Below are 20,910 nucleotides of genomic sequence, written 5' to 3'. Positions count from 1 at the left end.
AGCACTGCTGTGTTCACGATTAAGCTAACCTCACACATGTATCATCCAAAGAAAATAACAAAATATTGTTTGAAGTGTTTGTGATCGTGGAGAGGTTTGAATTATTACCACAGGAGTAACAAAATTCTGAATTTATGTTATATTATCATCAATGAAATTGTGATACATTAATACAACATTCCTCTGTGAATTTAGTCCTATGTTAAAGACTGAATGATCCAGTCTTGCTAAGTCTCTATCACTGTCCTTATTCACAGAGTGGAAATGAAGCTTGTATGAGGTTTGAAGACTCATAATGGAGCTTGAATGAGTTTTCCCCACTGCAGTGGGCTGCTAGTGATGGACTAAATGGAAATTATGATCACCTTCTCTGGTGATTTGGTGGAGTTAGGAGGAAAGTGGAAGGAAGTACATAGCATCTCCATCCATGGGATCAGCAGGAAGCTGCAAGACCAGGCAGAAAAGTAGGGAGAGAAGGATTGCACTGGAGTAGGTGATTTCTTACTCCAGTTGGGTAGGATAGCAGCCTGGTGTCTCTAGTGTTTCCCTTGTTTGCTTAGCCATAATGAAAATTTCTTGGGGTTTGGACCAGTTTGATAAGGAAATAAACAGTAATCTAGCTAATAAAAGAGCTGGAATAAAGTATGAAATAAAGTATGAAAGCATTAATAAGATACTGAAAGCATTAATCACATCAGACACTCATAAAATAAGCCCCAAAATGAAACATTTGCATTAATCTTTTATCAAATGATTTTAGATCCAGGGTCTTACTCCCCTTGTTTTGAACTTACTCCCTTCCTACCCTTGTTGCTTCAGACAGAATTCTTTCTGGCTTCAGAAAAGGCCATAGGACTCTTGAAAATATGCAATAAAAATGATGCATTGTTCTTTTTCTTCTGACAAATTCATTCTTCAGTTGGAGATATCCCTGCGAAACACTTTGATCTGGGTTGAACAGCATGCTAGCTTATATTGCAAAGCCAGGTGTAGAGAAGAGAGAAAAAAGCAGCTTTGGTCTTTTCCATTTTCTTTTCTCTTTTTGTTTGTTCAGAAGGACTCTTAACCCCACTCATTCTCTTCTTGTATGCAGATTGCTCCCAAGATCAAACCACAGCTGACAGAAGAAGGACTGACTATGTTACCTACCAACCACAAGATGAAAAAGCCAACTTTTTCAGAAAAAAAGTTTTCTCCAACCCAGCTCCCAGAAAACCTGATATTTACTTTCTCCTTGAAGAAATTGAATGGCTTAGCTAAGATTTGTGACAATGAGGTAGTTGCACACAGGACTTTCCTACTTGGTATTAGCTGAACGTGGTATTAATTATTCTAAGGGTAGAAATAAGTTATTGTCATTGGTATGCACTAGGAGAAGTATAGATGTTTTCACAGCACTCAGTTTCTAATGTTTTGCTTTTTTTTTACTTCATCACAATGCCTGAAATTTGTTGTGTGATGCTTCCTTGCCTGAAGGGTTCTTTTTCACTATATTAAGAGGATATCTTGAACAAACAAACTTTAATTCTTGTGAATTGGTGTGAATCCTACCCTCTCTGTGAGGCTATTTTCTTTCTGCCTTGGTTTGGGTCTTGCAGCAGGAACTGAGTGCTATAAAAACAGCATTCTCTCTTCCATCAGCAAAATGAGTAGAATAGAAAGTCACAGCTTGACAGACCTTGAATTGCAGCTGTCTTCCCTACAGTCAAGCTGAGATTTTGAAGCTGTGTTTGGCCGTCTCATTGTTTTACAATGCTCTTTGTTGCTTTCTGCTGCACTGCATCACTTCTTCATAGGAAATGTTCCATCTAAGTTTGAACATGTCAGTTCTACTGTGTACTGTGATGTACTCAGCCTGTGTTTTGCTCTCATCTGCAATTTACATCTGCAACGCTGGCTGAATCTTGTAACTTGTCTTGTGTGTCTGTGTTGCAGCATAAGAACGCTTAAAACTTCCCTCCATAATAATTCAAATTATGATTTTTTTTATTCCAGTAGTTGCTCCCTACTCTATCTACTATGTAATTGAGAAAAAATATGCCAGTTTAAATCTACTAAGACAGGAAAGGACACAGGGATAAAAGAGATTATATTTCTCTTTAGGTAGCTTTGGAAATACCTCAGAGCTTCATGTTAAGTTATATGTTGCCTGTTGGATATTTTCTTTCAAGAAAGATGTGGGCAACCTGAAGGGAAAACAATGAATGTCTGAGAATAGTTAGAAATCCTGAATATATGACATACCAGAAAACATTGAAATAATTTAAGTTCTTTAGGGAAAAGAAAATTGGCAGATGAACTTGAAATAACAAAAAAGCTTCTGCAAAAATAAAGTCTATTCCCTTCATATTCACAGTGGACAGGATAAAAGAAAAAAAAAAGGCACTTTTCTGACAGTAGGGACAACCAAGTACTAGAACAAGTTAGTTTACAAGGAGGAAGCATAATCATTTGCCATTTCAGATTTTTAAAACCAGATTAACTAATATTTTCCAGTAATTATGTAGATATAATTGATCTTGCCCAGGGCTGAGAAAGATGACCAGATATTGCCTTGAGGTTTCTCTGGTCTTGTGTTGCATATGCACTTACCAGCATCAAGTAATGAAAAGAAAGGAGGAGTGACCAGGTTGCTGGAACTGGAGGGGAGTTTTCCTGACTGGACCATGATCACCACCTAAGGCCTGGATTTCTGTTTGTGTCGTAAGTCATGCACAAGTCAGAGCATGCCATTGTGCAAACCTTGAAGTAACTTGGGAGCTGTATGTAAAAACAAAAACTCCTTCACCCACTGTAGATATAAAGTGGTGATTAGATCAGTTCTGCTCAGTTCTGCTCAGTCCTTTGGCAATTATTAGAGTAATTGCTATAATATATACTATAGAAGGACATCTTACAGTTTTTCAATATGTAGACTAATTCACCTAAAAATGAATGTTCTATTTTATAATTTTTCTTAAGATGCAACACTGGAAATAAATTGAGTCTAATACATTGTACAAGGCAATAAGATTGAATTAGATATTTTTAAAGTGTTTTTTCCCCTCCTATTTAAGTACTTCCTTATTCTAATGCTTTAATGTCTGTAAGGTTTGTAGAACACCTACATAAATTTGATTATACTAAATTACTCTATTTTCTCTGAGCCTGGAGCATTTCATGTACATATAGACAAAAAGGAATTTAATGAAAAAGCATATCAGAAAAATCACATCTATATTTGCAATCTTTGTGTATCCCAGTTTCACACTTTAGCTCTTTAAACAAAATAATGCAAAGACAATGTACAACGGCAGGGTGTTCTATGGCACGTGCTATCGGCTGCAAATTTGCTCTGGTAAAATGGAAAATGGAGTAGAAAAACTGTCAGTGTGAGTGCTGAAAGAGACTACTGCAACAAATGGTGACAATTAGCTTCTCATTTTCCCAGCATCACTGAAGAACATATTAATCCTTTTCTGGTAAATTCAGAAACTGTTTAACTGTGAGAGTAATATCTTTCAACTCAAGGACCACCACCAGGAATGGGAGTGCTGAATGATTTCCTCCTCTACACAGAAGGCAGCTTTCAGTTCCACCTCTGTTCCTGTCTCTTCTTCACAATCTGCTGGATAGGACACCCTAATATGTCATTGTGGCTGACCCCTCAGGAATGAGGTAGGTCCAAAGATTGCTATGTTTCAATTAGCACAAATTTTTAGAATAACCTTATGCACTAGTGCTAAATGTGTTACTTGTTCAGTAATTGCCAGATAGTTATTGGCAGACATACAGGTCTCTGCTTCTCCCACTTGAGAAAACTTTGTATACTGTTCTGTTTCAGAATCAAAAATCTGAAGAAATAAAAATATGATGGTGTTTTTAAAAAATGACAATCAAGTGTCAAATGAATATCCAAGGAAGAGAAATATCATAATGAGAGAGTGGAATTTGTGTCTATGCTTACTGGTGCCTTAGGTGGCTTTGAGTTATGACTAGATGCCTAGCAATAAACTCTATTTCTTATTGTTTTTTATTATGTTTTTCTTGCCATGCTTTTGGTCTGAAATGGATGTCAATAGGCTTTGTGGTGATTTGCTTGTGACTGATTTGCTTACAGCAAATGTGGAAAGAAAAGTTACTCTTCCTACAGAAATTTCAGTCCAAGAAGAACTATACCCCCCTCCTTTTCCCTGAGTCACAGAGAGATCTGAGATCTGAGACTAGAGTAGCTCACTCTGAGGAGAATGTGGCAGGAGAAGACTGGGGGGTATTCTGACCCTTAAACTAAGTCAAAATCTAAAGTGGTTGTGAAAAGATGGCAGGTGCCCATTTCCTTTTTGTATTCTTGGGCTCCCTCCTGTTCAAGAATGGGAACCACAAACATGTTTCAAGACAATGCATTTACAGGGCTGGTCATGTTCACTCAGAATGAGTCCAAGACTTCCCAGTAGTATGGTCAAAATCAGACTTTGATGATTCAAGACTGACAACAAAATAGTGGAGATTTTGGGGGATTAAGGGGTGCTTTTCCTTTCTATTTTTAACAGGACAAAAGTCATTATGGTGACAGGAGCAGTAGCAGCTGCAGGAAGGGAAACAGGAACAAGGTAATTGTTGCTAAATTTAGTAGTCCAGAGTAGAACCATATGCAGCTGATGTATAGCTGCAATTTCTTTCTTGGGTTTTCTAATTATTTTCCAGGTTAACTGTGATGTCAGTGCTTTGCTGCCCTACAGAGTCCAATCTCCTTCAGGTGCACTCCATGTTCATTTCTAACCTCCCTTCAAAATATCTTCTGCAACACAAAGTTAACTACCAGAAAAAAATTATTTCCTCTCTTTCTCTTTAAAGAGAGAGAATCTAAATATTTCTTCTCCAGTCCACATTTTGCTACTGCACATTCATCTGAGGAGAATGCAAGAGAAGCCCCGTAGTGTAAGTGCATATATTTCCAATATTGCCCCACTGAAGGGTTGCAAAGCATTTCCCAGGACATTTGGCAGAAGGGTATCGGAGTACAGCTCTCTTTATTGTAGAATGATATAGCTGTTGGACTGCTTCATTAAGCCTCCTTGTAATTATTAAAGCTACTACTGCTGCCATTGTTTCTTTATGGACTGTTACTTTTCATGCATATCATTCAAGTTGTGGTACATGCATGATATACAGCATGCAGACACAGTTTAAGTTGAAAATATTGTGTTGTAACCAGAAAAGAGTAGAAGAAAATTATAGAAATTAATAGAATTATGACCTGGAATGACCTACTTCATGTCGTAAGCAGTGTTGTATCTATACTCTTCAAATAACCTTTTAAGGCTCTTTTTAATTTATTTCATCAGTACAGTTTCAATTACATCCTTTGGGCATGACACCAACATGTTATGGTTTTCATCCCTTAGGTGCTTTAATCCTGATCTTCCTGTGATTGGTACAACTTCTAGTACTGTCTCTACCTTCTTTTGACTAACTTAGTTACTTGTGCTTTAACAGCAAAAGAGAAAATTCAATTTACAGGAATAGACAGAAAACAAAGCTTGTGTTTTAGCAGCTAATTTAATCTAGGCTCTTAATAGAGGATACTTGAAAGGTCAAGGAGACAGATCACCCAGGGCCTGGAAAAACTTACCACATCTCTTACAGGCCTACAAACAGTAAATTATTTTAAAACTGGTTTCTAAGTAAAGGTTTGGGTTTTTTTTTTTCCTATGCTGTTAAGCCCATGATTCTCTTAACTTGGACAGTTTTCCAGCAAAATGCTGTTTTTTGTTAAACTGGCAAAGGTCTTTAAGGGGCCATTTCAGTTTCTACAGGACCACTTGCTGGGTAATATGTGCATTTAGAATACATTGGAAAATCCTGTTTGTATGATGTGGGATATCAGCAGTGATGAAAGACCAGTGGTGTTCTTTTAAAACTGCTGACTCTTTTGTAAAAGTGTGTAATGATTTATGAAAATTGTATCATGGGGTATTATTGAGCAAAGTCTTTCCAGGAGACTCATTTGTCATTCTTAGGCACCAGTGTAAACCTTGCTTAGTATCCTGCTTTCAATCTGAATGCCCACCTGCCTTTTTAAGGACATTGTTGTAGATGGTTCTGGTCCTGCTCTGAAGCCTGCAGGCTATGTCTCCCTCTCACAGTGAAGTTGTTCCAACTGAAGTAGTGAGCAGCAGAAGGGAAAGAAGAGAGGCTTTACAGCCCTGTGAAAATTTAAATACAGCTTGATTAGAGAATTGTATGGGCTGTGAGTGTCAATTGTACCTTGGTTTAGCTTCATCTCTATCAATTTCCCTTCTCTTTCAGAAGTTTGCATTTTCCCCTCAGCACCACTGTTTCCAGCTCTCCGTCTCCAATTTTTATCCTTTCTTTCCCACCATTCCTGTCTAATGCTTATGTCCCTGCTTCAGTTAAACCCTTGGACCCCTCTCTTTGCCTTGAAAAAAGGCAGACCCAGGCTATCCTGCAACATCTTCAAGCAAAGAAAAAATCTCTCATTTCACTTGCAGCTTTTACAAGGTGCCTTCATTATCCTTGAGGAGGTTGCCATATTGAAGGTTTGGGCTTCTTCTGCTATGGTTTTGTGCAGCAAAGCAGAGGGATCCAGTGAGAACCACCCAAAACTCAGTAGGCAATGACAGAGGTGCATGGGCATGGTAGGAGAGACCCCTCCTGGAGTAATAGCTGTAGGAGCTTGAACCTTATCTGGTTCTTCCCCAGATACCATAGATGTTGGACCACCAACACTTGTAAGATAGCTGTGCATAGCACATAAACAGTGTGCTCAGTAGGACCAGGGCAGTGATCGTGCCCTGTTCTCAGCAATGGTGATGACACTGGTGAGGACACTCCCTGAATACTGTACTTGGTTTGGGCCCCTTCAAGAAAGATGCTGAGGTGCTGGAGCATCCTTCCAGAGAAGGGCAATGGAGCTGGTGAAGGGTCTAGAGACTAAGTCATATGAGGAGCAGCTGAGGGAGCTGGAGGCGTTTATCCTGGAGAAAAGGAGGCTCAGGGGCACCTTATTGCTGTTTACAACTGCCTAAAGGAGGTTGCAGCCAGATAGGGTATGGTCTCTTCTCCCAGGCAACAAGTGACAGGATAAGAAGATATGGCCTCAAGCTGCAAAAAAGGGAGGTTCATGTTGGGTTTCAGGAATAATTTTTTCACTGAAAGTGTGGTCAGGAGCAGGGAAGTGATGGAGTCACTGTCCCTGGAAGTGCTCAAGAAAAGACTGGACCTGGCACTTTGTGCTAGGATTAATTGACATGGTGGTGTTTGGTCAAAGGTTGGATTCAACAATCTTGGAAGTCTTTGCCAACCTTAGTGGACCTGTGATCCTGAGTGCAGCCACATGCCTTATCTGAGAGTGCTCAACATGCAATTTGTAAAATCAATGTGGAGTGCGTGAAAAGAAAAGGTGCTAAGGATGTCTGTAAATTCCAGAAATCTCTTCTGAATGCTTGATTTCCAGTTTAAAAATAATTTATTATTCAGATCTTATTTATTAGTCAATCGTTTTGCTCTTTGGCTAGTCACTTCACATTAGGCTAGCTAGTAACTTTTCTGATCAGTCTTTTCTCATATGCAGTGGATTGAAATATTCAAGAGGGGTTCCTTTTCTGATTCTACTTTTCCTTCTGTTTGGTTTTGTTGGGGCTTTTCTGTCTGATATTTTTCTTTGCGTTCAGTGCTCATTTGTATTCTATCTTTGAAAAGCTTTTCTATGCTGTTAAGCCCTTCATAAATTCTAGGACTGAGGCTTTTCTGAACAATTTTAGTCACCAGTGTTTTGTACCCTGGAATACACAAGACAAAATTAGCCATTCAAAAAACTAACCAATGAACCTTGTCATCATCAGAGTGGATTTTATAAGTGCACATCATTAAGATGTAAGAAAAGCTGGCAAGCCATTATATTATTACTTGAATTGGATTTCATTTGCTCCTAAATGCCAATTTTAAAACAAGTGGATTCCTTCTCCTCTCTGCCTGTAACTAGGCTCATTAATCTCAGCAGGGTGGGACTAAGGAAGGGGCTGTTGAAAGGAATCATACATGTTATTAAAAACATGCAAAACATGGTTTGCTCTACCCTCTAGGAGACTTAAAGTTTTAATTATTTTTTGGGCTATTTATGAGGAAGGTTACAATGCTACTTTTGAGCAAACCAATTCAGCTCTTCTGTAATTCAGAGCAATAAATCCAAAGTGTGGTTTGTTTGGTTGTATTTTTTTCAAAAGCCTGCATTTTCTGTAGTCTCATACATTTACAATATTATTTTCTCCTCAGTTAAATTATTCTAGCACTAAAATTTTGAACATCTGACTTAAAATGCACATTTCAATTTAAATAAAATGCCTGATGAATTAAGCTATTAGCAGAGGGCATGCTATGACTGAGATGAGATACTTTTGTATTCAAACACCAAAAGTGATCACAAAATTAGATTTAAGCTCAGATTTCAAAAGTGAGTGATAGCTTTTGGAAGTGTTGGAAGCTTGGGCCCTTACTATTAATGAGGTGTAAGAATCTTACTTGCAAAGTAATTTTGAAAATTCTATCTATTGTCACTGGCCAAAAAAACTAAAGGACCAACCAAACAGAAAACCATCTTAAAGAAAGAGACAGTGGGCATTACTTAGAATTTTAATCTAGCAAAACAACTCCCACTGGTATTGCAGAAGTATTTAAAGAACAATTTCCAGCGAGTGGTTTAATTTTTCTGGCTTGTTCATGAACAACAGAGCTCAGTGCTTTCACACTGTTGATCTAACCATCAGATAGTAATTAAACTGCTCTACATAGCAATCTCTAAGATGTTATGATGCTATTCTCAGAGGCTGAAACAAGGCAGTTCTGTAATAAAATTATTACTCTGACATAAAACATTAATGGAGGCAGAGAGCTTTTCTCTTGTGTTTCTCATATATCTCCAGAAAGACCTTGAATTACCAAATGAAAATTAAGTTGTTAGTGAGCTTGTTTAACTTTCATTGAGTGAATTTTAGTAGATATATTGTTGAAATAATAATAAAAAAGCAATGTGATTAGATTCCTGAGCATTAAACCTCTTCTACATTATTTCATTCTCACTAGAATTAACTTAGAAAGAGAATACATAAGGCTCCTGTATCTGAACTCCCAAATCTATTTCTGTATGTGCAGATGCCATTTTACTGCCCTTATTTAGCAATTCCTACTTCTGCCAGAGTCCTACCCTAATCAGTGGACCAGTAGTGGTTGTTTCAACTCTCAATTCTTCCAAAAACTTCGTTGCGGGCCAATGCAGGAGAGAGTAAAGATCCCCTCCTGTTCTGTATCCCCAATCCCCTTGGTGCACAAGGGAATCAAAATCCATTCCCAGAAGAATCCAGTGCAATGGTGGGATAAAACTGAGGCTGACCATCAGCAGGTGATGTGGTATGCTGTGTGCTTGCAGGTTTGCCACGACATTGCCCACGCTTCTGTCGCCTCATGACTCTCCTTACAGGGGCTGGCCAGGTGGGGCACACATTTATTCCCCCAAATGCAATACCCTTGCATCTAGGGTAAGCAAGAGGTTGGAGCTATTCCTTGGTGCACATGCTCTGTCCTGGGTTGTGGGGAAGGCTGTGCCTAAAGCAGAGATGGTCTGGGAAGCTTTGCTACAAAAGGGAGGCAGAGTGGAATTCTTTCGGCTCTTTCCTTGCCCTGGGCCAGGCTCTCACTACTGTTTAAAGCAATATAAACTGAGACTGTGTACTCTTAGATCCCAACAGTGCCAGCATGGCAAAGCAGGGGCTGGAAAGATGCACAGCCAGGAGACAGGGAGGGGCCTGTGACCTGAATAGCACGGGCAGAACCAGACCCAGTCTCAACAGGGACAAAGCAGTAGCAACACTTTGCATGGAGTGGAATCCAGGGCCAAGGCAGCAAAACTTCACGTGGAGACGGCCTAAGGACCCTTCTGCCTTCTGCTGCAGAAAAAAAAAAAGGATGAAAGAGATGGCAGATACTTTTCACGCTATGGGAAAATCACCTCTAAGTGCTTTGCATAAGCTTATTGAGGCATGGCACTGAGCCTGGCTTGGTTTACTCAGCTCCATATATGTCCAGGCTCTGTGCAGCTTAAAACAAAATAGTTAATACAAAATCAGCATCAATCTTTGGCTGATCAAGGAATAAAATTGGGTCTTCCTGGTTGCTAATTCAGTGCACCAGACATCAGAGCTCCTTAAGCCTCAAAGGACACATAATGCTGTCATTGCTGAAGGACCTGTGGCTCAACTTCCCAGGGCACTGACTGACTTGGGCAAGCTAAGTTCATACTGGAGAATGTGTAGGATCTTAATCATTCAAGAAGTTCCGTTTTCTCTGTGAGGTGCTTGCAGCCATCAACCCCCACAGCTGATTTTTCTCTAAATCATACGAAGAACAGGAGAGTTTAATGTCAGTTTTCCAGTTTTATTTTAATTATTATCTCTGTGTCTGTATGTACCTCATCAGATATCCTCAAATGCTACACAGAAGAAGCTGTCAGAAGATAAAATTTAGCCAGATAAAGATGGAATACTGCACAATAAGTCAGACTTAGAGGCAGGTTAAGGCTATTATTTAAATGTCATTCAAGTTAAGGAACATATAATGGTAGGCACATGTAGCAATATTTGCATACCTCTCAACTTTTGTAAAACACACATAATTCATACAAGGAGAGGGAGCTTACAATTTCAGTGATACACAAGGCCTCATGTGTCCTAGGTCTGGATACAAGTGGATCAAAAATATCTGCCCTCAGATGATGTTGAAAGACTTCAGGACAGTAACAATGTCCCTCATTCCACCCTCCCTTTTCTTCTGTAGGACCAGGCTGGGAACTGAAGACTTCATCTGCATCAGATAATACCATCAATAATCTTTAACCCTTGGCCTTCACAGGTACAGCTAACTGTTTTACTAGTAGATATTACAATGACAGTTCTTTCTAAAGGGAACTAATAAGAACTTAGAATCCAGTTTCCCTTTCTTATGAGTATAAAGAGCAGTATATATAAATATGTAATCATTTACACATGAGCACATTTGTATGTGCATATATATATATACATGAATATAAAGAACTAGGAGCAATAATTTACACTACCAGTTTTTTCTATTACCTAATTTTAGGTAATTGCATTAGTCTTCATTAAGGCCTTGAGATCTTCTTTGTTTTGTTGTAAGGAATGAAAACATTCTGCATTTTGAATGATCTAGAAGAGGAAAAGAGAGAGGACCAGAATCAGTAATGGTAATACTAATATGCACACTTGTCCCCTCTATTGCCACTTCTTTTCCAACTAGCTTCACTACTGAGTATGTGTGATGTGCAGAAACCTTTCTGTTAGCTTTGCCAAACACATGGAGATGAAATATTTTTGGAATGCTGTTAATCATGAAATCTTTCTTTTGAGAATATGTGTTAGCCTCTCTTAGGTAAGTTGCGTGTAAGGTAAGTCTATAATGATACCTATAATAGAGGTGGCTGAAAGGGTTCACAGAATGCCATGATTATATTTTCTTATTTTTTTTTAATGAATATTCTAGTCCATACAAAATAATCTGGGTTCTTTACTGTCTGCATTTTATTTCTGTAACTCTTACTACATCCAGTCTTTAAATGGCTTAAATACATATGCTTATGGTCCTGGGATTGCCTGCAACTGCATGTATCAAAACACAATTTCCCCAGGAATTAGACAGCTTTTAACCGATGAATTTGAGCAGTGTCTGCTGACAGTTGCCATTTAAGATTATGTGTATTTTTTTGGAAAAATATCCTCCTTGCTATGCAGCAGTCCATAGTGATTTATGAAGGATGAAGATCTCTGTGACAAACACACAGCTTCAGATTACAACTGCCACAAAGTTTGCACATGGTCAAATTCAGAAATTTTGGGAGTTTGGTGGTGCTATTTTTTTTTTTTTTTTTTGTACTTAAATCCATTAAGAAATGTAACAGAAAAGATTCATCTTTTTTGACGGTGTGTCGTTTGGGTTGATTCCATACAGGCATCCGGGCTGGCAGAGAATTGCAACACCAGGCGATCTCTGTAATGGAAAGGTAAGGGGGGATGCTGGTTGCTTGTTCCAGGACACTCCCGCACTTCCCATAAACTCCCACAGGGTGGCAGAGGCAGTTCACGGTAACAAAATACTTAGTCCGGTTGCAGGTGGAGGAAATTCTGGTAATCTTACATCAGAAACGTCCTGCTAACAAGCTGTGGGATTGTGGAAAGCCTCCAGGGGCGCTGCCTTTGAATATCCTCCTCTCTGCCCCCTGGACACTCCAATTGCTCCTGGTGTGGACATAACACCCACGTTACCCCAGCTATCTTGGGATAAATTTGGTGTTCAAAATGAAATATTAGCATTGTTTTCTATATATCATCAAATACTCCTTTCTCCTTGTTAAAGTTTTTTAACTTAACTGTTTCCCTTTATTTTGCTTTGTTGATCTGTGAAAAAATGTCTGCAAGTGATTTGGAAAAGGGGTGATAAAGGAAACTTCTGTAAGTTTCTAGCAGAGGAAAAGAAAACTTAAAACAGGTGCTCTAAAGGTAAGGATGTTGGGAGTGCATAAAAGCATTGTATATAGTCTCAAAAGATCTCACATCAAAAGGAGTTATTATTGCTATGTAATGTTGCTGTGTAGTGATATTACAGCACAAAGGAAACTTTGTATGCTGTGAATCTGTACATAAAGTGTCTATGTGCACTCATCCCTCAATGGTGAAGATCTTAAGTCTTGAGAATATATAAATTCATTTTCTGTATCTTTTCTAACAGCAGGAAAAGAAGACTTGACATACAGAAATCAAAAAAGAAATGAACTTAGAAGTGGAATTGGAGCTCCTGAAAGACTGTCTTTAAGACTTCATGGTCTCGATTCACAGGCCTGCCTTCTTATATTGCAGCACCCAGAACTGCCCCCAGCACTGGAGGTGAGGCTGCCCCAGCTCAGAGCACATCAGGAGAATCCCCTCCCTTGCCCAGCTGGCCATGATGCCCCCCCAGGACAGGACTGGCCCTCCTGGCTACCTGGGCACTGCTGACTCGTGTTCAACTTGCCATTGACCAGGACACCCAAGTCCAGCATCTCATTCCTCAGTCTGTACACACATCTAGGGTTATCCCATCCCATCCCATCCCATCCCATGCCATCCCATCCCATCCCATCCCATCCCATCCCATCCCATGCCATCCCATGCCATCCCATCCCATCCCATCCCATCCCATCCCATCCCATCCCATCCCATCCCATCCCATCCCATCCCATGCCATCCCATCCCATCCCATCCCATCCCATCCCATCCCATCCCATCCCATCCCATCCCATCCCATCCCATCCCATCCCATCCCATCCCATCCCATCCCATCCCTTTCCCTTGTTGAACTTCTTACCCAGTCCGTTTTTTTAATCAAGGTCTCCCTGCAGGGCCTCCCTGCCTCCAAGGGAGTCAGCAGATCCTTCCACTTTTTTTGCAAACTTGATTAATATGACTTCCAGTCTTGCATCCAAGTAATTATGAAGATGTTGAAGAGTACAAGGCCAAGGATGGAGCCTTGTGGAACCCCACCAGTGACAGATCATCAGTTTGACTTCATCCCATTCACTAAAGCCCTTTGTACCTGACCCATCACTTATCTGTGATGTGTTTGTACAGCTGCATTCTGGATTTTGACCAGAAGGATCCTGTAAGAGACATTATCAAAAGCTTTACTGAAATTCAAAATTATTACATCAACTGGCTTCCCTTGATCAGCTGGGTGTGTTACCTTGTAATAAAAGGAAATCATGTTTGATAAGCAGGACTTTCCTCTCAGGAAGCCATGCTGGCTGTGACCAATGACTCCGTTGTCCTTCAAGTGTTTTTCAATACCTCTCAGAAGAATCTTCTCCATAACTTTGCCAGGCACTGAAGCAAGACTGATAGGCCTTTAGTTTCTGGGCTCTTCCTTCTTTCCCTTCTTGAAAATTGGGACAATTTTTGCCAGTTTCTGGTCAGTTGGGACCTCTCCAGATTCCCAAGACCATTCTAAAATCATCAAGAAAGATTTTGCAATGACAGAAGGTAGATCTGAGGATTCTTAGATGAATCCCACCAGGCCCCATAGATTTGTAGGGATCCAGCTGAAGCACTAGATCCTGCACAATTTCAGGGTCAACTGGAAGTTGATCATTTTCACAGTGATGGTCCTCTAGTTCAGGGTGCTGAGACCCCTTGATTTGTCATCCGTGTTGAAGACAAAGGTAAAGAATGCATTAAACAGCTCTGCATTGTTCTGTCCTTGTTTGTGAGGTGACCATTCTCATTCTGAAACAGAACAATGTTATTTTTACACTGTCTATTTCCATTAATATATTTGAAAAAACTATTTTTATTGTCCCCGCAGTTCTGGTCAGCCTCAACTCCAGTTGAGTTTTGGCTGCACGCATTTTCTCCCTACATCTCTAGATTATTCCCACGTCACTTACCTTGCATCCACTGAACATGTAACATACACCTCTCTTCTTTTCCTTATTTTCAAGAGAAGATTCCTGTTCATCCAAGCCAATCTTCTGCCTTGCCTGCTTGACTTTCAGCATGTGGGAATTTTCTGCTCCTATGCCCTTAGGAGGTGATGTTTAAAAAGCAACCAGGACTGATGCAAAAAACATTTTCCCAAGAGACCTCATTCACTAATTCCCTGAGCAGCCTGAAGTCTGCTCTCCTCATGTCCAGAGTTGAGGCTTTCTTTCCTGGCGCTTTTCCTCCTGTCAACAGAGATTTTAAACTCCATCACTTCATGGTCACTGTTGCCAAGATGACCACCAACCACCACTTTGGTCATGAAATCCACTCTGTTGCTTAGCAGTAGATCAAGAAGGGATCTTTCAAAGTCAATTCCCTCAGGACCTGTTCCATAAAGTTTTTGTCCAGGTTTTTTAGGAATCTTCCAGCCCACATTGTATAAATCAAACTATTGCTATTTTGAAGTATTTTTCATTGCATTCTTTTTTCCAGTATTAATATGCTGAAATGTCTAGAAAAGAAGCAAGAGGTCACAGGAAAATAAAATACTTCCATTTGAAACTCAGGTACTAGGATATATTAACTAGGGGGTTTGTGTGACTGGATTTTGTTGGCCTATTTTTAAAAATCCCTGTATAATCTAGAGGTTTATGAAAAACCATCTTTTTCCACAACCAGTTCTTTTAAATCTATTAAAAATATTTTGAAAGCAAATACGTGGCCAGCTCTACTTCATTAGCAACATGAAACAGTTTAAGATTCCCTTGTATTCCTGATGCCCATAATACTTCAAACAGCACAGTTATTTCTGGCACCTCTCTGAGTGGGACGTTTGGCATCTCCAGAGTACCCTATTCTGCTGAACATCTTTCTGCAAAGAAATAATCACAACTCACTTGGACTTGTATGCCAGGTTTTGTTTGCTTGGCTGACAGGCTGATGGGTGATAGCTCTTCACCTAGAGCATGTTTTCTTTATAGAGACATATTAGTACTTGATAAATGTGGAAGCCCCTGGACTCAGATACAGAGAGCAGCTGACAAGACAGGAAGTGTGTTTTAACTGCTGTGATTTAATGGACGTTGGGCAGTTGAGCAGCTACTAGATGCGATCAGGTAAATATTTTATATTAATAGTTACTCTAAACTTCTTGCATTCAGCTAACAATATGCAGCTGATCATTATATCCTCTTTTTAGGCTCAAATTTTAACTTCCCATAGAATATATTTGAAAATAACAAAGATAACATGGTCTCTTTGTGCCCAGTTGAGGTACCCAGAATTCAAGAAGGAGATTGAGGCACTCCCCCACTTTGCTCAATCTAAAGCTCAATAAAGATCTTACACTTTGGGCTCTCACTGGGAGCAGGTTTGCCTCAAAAACAGGAGTGAGGCAACAACTTTGTGAATTTCTACACTGGACAGAATGCTCTAAGATTAAAACTATACATAAATCTCTGCAACTTTTAAGACTTAATCTATTGAGAGTACACAAAGGCAACTTTCTTCTAAACTGAGGTACCCAGGACTCTAGCTATGTGCCCTAAGAGGGATCTTATGCCACACCAGAATGAGAGCTGAGTGATCTACAAAATGCTGCTCCCATGGGAAGGAAGGCCAGGTATGTGTGCCAGGACAGGTCCAGAGTGATTTACACCCAGGTAACGACTGGCAGATCAATAGCCAGTTTTCTTACTGCAATTTACCTTGATATATCACTGTGACACCTAAATATTATTACTGGGATAAGTCAGTAGATGTTTTCTTTAATCTGATGTTATACTGTTTGATACTGGTTTTGTACATCTTGTACTGATTCAAGGCTGCAGATGTATTTATTTCAATGGAATATACATAACAACTTATGGTGATGTCCAGGAAGCCAGTGCAATACATGGACTAGCATTACAGCTCTAAGGTGGTGGTTTGGGCTATTACAAGAGGAAAATACTTGAAAGGACTTTTTGTCACATTCAAAAAAGAAATTTGGGAAATACATGTGAAGAGGCAGAAGAGGGGAAGGAAGGGAAAACATAAGACAGCTAAACCCTTTTATTTACAGTGAAATTCAATGGTTCACTTGATTTGAACTCTTTTCCTATTCAGCACATGGATGGAAAGGTGAAGATACATGTTGTTTAGCTGATAAGAAATCTCCTTTTCATGCATGAGTGGCTGGCAATGCTGGTCAGAGAACTAAGGATTCTCTTATGCTTCTTCAGCTTTAGCTATTGTGAATGATGGAAACGATGAAATACATGGGGCTTTGTATATGTGTACAGGCTTTCACATGCATTTTATAAAATATACAGTCACTTAGCTGAAGCAAGAAACAGCAAATATTAAGGAGCAGCTACATAAAATTTAATTTTTTAATTCAGGTAACTGCAAAGATACACAGTCGAGATTTTGTTTACGTCTCTAAGCACAGACTTATATCTAACCTAACAGGTTCATGCTAAGAACCTAAAGGTTTGCATCTCATATGCAATATAGGTGTTTGTAAAATCTGCCACATGACTGCTTTAGGAGAAATATTTACAAAGTGTCAAGGATTAAAATGTTAATTTGAAAGCAGAAATTACTGCTTGTGCAAGACTGCTATGTTTCTTTCAGAAACAAAGTAATCTAGTAATAAAATCAGTTCAAATTTGACTTCTAGTTCCATTGAAAAAAAAGTGAAAAATACTTGGAAAATCTGAATTTTTTATCTTAAAGTCAGCTGAATGGTCAAATTTAGCTAAATTTAATGCAGAAAATAATACAGCAGTAAAAAAATTGTCCTGTTACATTCAATTTAAGTGATAGTACCCAGGTTAATGGTGTAGTAAAAATTCAGTCAATTCGAAAGAAAAGGGGGATGTGAATTAGTTACTAGAAATCATCTCTTGTTTTTAAGACACTGAAACAAAACTCATTTACTGATAGGGCCACTAGAAGGACGTTTGGTGCAGGGGCTCAATTCAGAGGGCAAAGAAAAGAAACTAAAAGCTTTCAAATAGAGAGATGAGAGGAGGATAAAAGGATTAAAGAAAATACATAACAGAACATAATACTTTCTGATTTTTCACATTCACTAGGATTTTACATGTCTCTGACTGCCTCTCATGCAGATATTTTCTTTTTATAAGAAATTTTTCTGTGTCTTAGAAAGAGAGACTAACTTTTTGTACAGTGAAAGAAAAAGTGGCTAAAACCAGGAGGAAATATAATGCAAGTGTAAAAGGCTTGTCCAGCATAAGAAATAGCAGTTTGGGCACATTAACTTCTGGGTTATTGTCAAGTAGTATGTGGATACCACTTAGATGCAGGCTTATCCAAGTGCGTGCACATTTCAAGTGGTTGGTTTGAAGAGACACAAAGATTTACTAGCAGCTGCCATTATCTGTATGCTTTCATGTGTAGGTATAGAACTGAGATTACAATTCTGAAAGCCTGGTTTATCTGGATCATCTAAGAATCTGTGGTTTGATAGATAGACAGATACATACATACATACATACATACATACATACATACATACATAATTAAACTGCTTATTCTGTATTAAAGTTATTTTTAAATATGAAGAAAAAGAAAATAACAATCTTACTGTTCTGATATAAAGCTAGTCACCTAAGCAGTTTGAAAACTGGCAGAAGTTTTTATTCATGACAGGAAAATACAGAAAATAATAGGCAGATAATATGTAAAATACCTGGTTCCTGATTGTTTGGAATTGCTAACTCAAAAATAAGTAAAACTATATCTTTATATATATTTATAGCACTGTGCAGCCTTTTATGCTCACCATTGGACCCATACAGTTCTATGTATGATTCCATAAAATTAACACTTATTTCTACAATGCACCTATTCTCTAGATGAATGGGAATGTTAGTCATTCCACTCAATGACTGGTTTCATGGTACAGTTGGAATATTAATGCCAGGTATTTCACGAAATACCTGAATAATTTAGGCTTTTCTTGAAATGACCATGTAGAGCAGTGAAATGGCAAAATAAAATACTTGTGCCAGTCGTTGTGGTGAGTGATGGAAACTCAGTCATTTCACAGAACAGGTCACAGATGATAAGATACATATTTAGGCTCACTACTTTGCATCCACTACAGCTAATTATTGCTTTAGGCCATGCTGCTGAGCCCTGCTTCAGTTTCCTGATCCTATTCCAAGCCTCTCAACATTTTAAAGAACACACTGGGAATGGAGAGCTGCTCTATTTGCATCCTAATCCTTCCTTACTTACTTACTCTTTAAATGGTTAATTTTCAGCTGGATTAACTCTCCCATCCAGCTCAGCTGTACAAGTCTTCATGCCAGGCAAAGTGGTGGGGTAAGTGGAAAGGGATGGCAGCATTCAGATAGTGTCAGGTTGCCAGGATTCTGCACTTTTGCTTCTTTCCAATAGGAAATTTCAAATGTCTTACAAAACAATGCTGTCTGGATGAAATATCCAGGCATCAGTGGGCCCTTATAGCTTGGCCACCTGTCTGAAAAAAAAAGACAGCAGTCCAGACCCTCTGGGCTCTTATATAAATTGTCCAAATCAAACTTGTCCATATTTGTTTGCAGTGTAAAGTGCTGGATTTGTTCTTGCAACAAGAATATAGTAGGAATAATACCTGGGACAGGAGAAGATACTTGTGAAAAAGAGATATTGCTATTTTAAAATGGCTTAGGTGTGTTTTTTTACTCATTTCAGCATCAAATGACCAAAAAAAGCCACCAACTGCTTTATTATTTTCTTCCATATCTTAATTATATAAAAACATCAGCACTTTATTTACTTTTTAATTAACATAATCCAAGTACAAAGTTCAGCCTCGGCAAGGACACAACGATATTGATTATCTGTCCTTTCCAACAGAGTCAAAAATCACTTCTGTGCTGTGTTTATTAATACATGTTCATAGCTACAGCATTGAAATCTATCAGTGTGATCGACCTTTATTTTCAGGCAGTCAATAGCCATTGACCCATGCAGATAAATTACCATAGTGAATTCTGCTGTTGCTTGCTCAGACTCTTGTATCAATAATTGACCTACTGAATGCCTATTCTTTTTTTCCCTTCATTTTACCTATCAAACATATAAAAACAATTCACATAGATCCAAGCAAACGTATAAATAAGAAACAGGTTGCAAATCACTTCACTGCTCTCTGTGCTTGCACGAGGACACATGGTACCTTTCTTATTTCTACCTTTTGGTGTCAGCAAAACACCCATTTTGCTGAGGAAAAGGGAACAGCAGGAATAGTGTTTCAAATAGATGGTAGTTCATATAAAGAATATGTTGTCCTGTGGCTACAAAAGATGTCTCACAGCTTTGTTTATCCCAGCAAAATCTTCCTGAATGGTCATCATACACACTGCAACATTTTGGTCTTGATTTGTATCTAAAAATGGCAATATTTGGATATGGTAACATTAGACTGTTTCATCTGTCTTCTCAGGAACCTAGAAACCCCTTCAAAATATGAGAACTTAATCTGGCCTTTCCCATAGATTTTGAGAGTTCAGAAACAAAATCTTACTTTGATTCTATTAATATTACTAATTAATTATACTAATTATTACTAATAATTTAAATAACTTCTGATTTAAAAAATAAAATAGTTTCTTAGACTAACTTCCCATTTTATTTCTTATTACATAAAAACTATTAAATTGCCAAGGAAGAAATGATTAGCAAAAAATGATATGTCAGTTTGTTTATGTCCTTTGTGTATTTGATTTGAAAAGGGCATGATTTTTAATCAGCTTCAAAACTGCATTCTGTTGTTTCAGGAGACAAAGAGGGAGTCTTAACAATCAGGTGGCCTGTTTCTTACTGTGAGGAGCAACATGTGAGTTCAGGGATGCAATTTCAACGCATGTTTTGTGCCGTTGAGCTGGAAAATCTCTGACATTCAGTCCTAGCCTGCTTCCCCTAAAGTTACTGTTTGGAGGCAGAATGTGAGTTTAATAGAAAAATATTGTGTGTTTTGTGTCCAATGGGATTAGTATTAAATTACATGATTCTACAGAGGGGGCTTGCAGTTATTCACATCTTTCGTCCTTGATTTTTTTTTTTTCCCAGTACCATATAAATGTAATTGATTAAGTCTAGGAGACTTCTTATGTGTGTGTGTGTATATATATATATATATATATATATATATATATATATATATATATGTATGTGGCTCTTTGTGTGGGTATCAGTGTGGGCCTTGGTGTAGAGATCTACAACAGACCTTGAGAGGGAAATGTGCCACCAAGCCAACCAGCTTGTACTCCTTGGATCCTAGGATTGCTCTGTTGGAGGAGAGCATGTACTGATGCATTTCTGAGCTCTTCATGCTGGGACCTGGCAAAGGAACCCAATACACATATAACCAGAGACA

The 20,910-nt window shown here is 38.7% G+C and overlaps 1 long non-coding RNA gene across 1 annotated transcript; it reads left to right on the top strand.

The window, feature by feature from the left end:
* The first annotated feature begins 2,967 nt into the window (after positions 1-2,967).
* LOC148225314 (uncharacterized) lies at positions 2,968-13,174 on the top strand. Its single transcript, XR_015805624.1, has 4 exons — positions 2,968-3,657; positions 4,530-4,589; positions 10,828-12,067; positions 12,793-13,174. It is a non-coding gene; the product is annotated as an uncharacterized LOC148225314 (long non-coding RNA).
* The last annotated feature ends 7,736 nt before the right edge of the window (positions 13,175-20,910 follow it).

Source organism: Sturnus vulgaris, chromosome 1, assembly GCF_052056855.1.
Source record: "Sturnus vulgaris isolate bStuVul1 chromosome 1, bStuVul1.hap1, whole genome shotgun sequence".
NCBI lineage: Eukaryota > Metazoa > Chordata > Aves > Passeriformes > Sturnidae > Sturnus > Sturnus vulgaris.
Note: the sequence above shows the minus strand (reverse complement) of the source record. Positions and strands in the feature narration are given on the sequence as shown.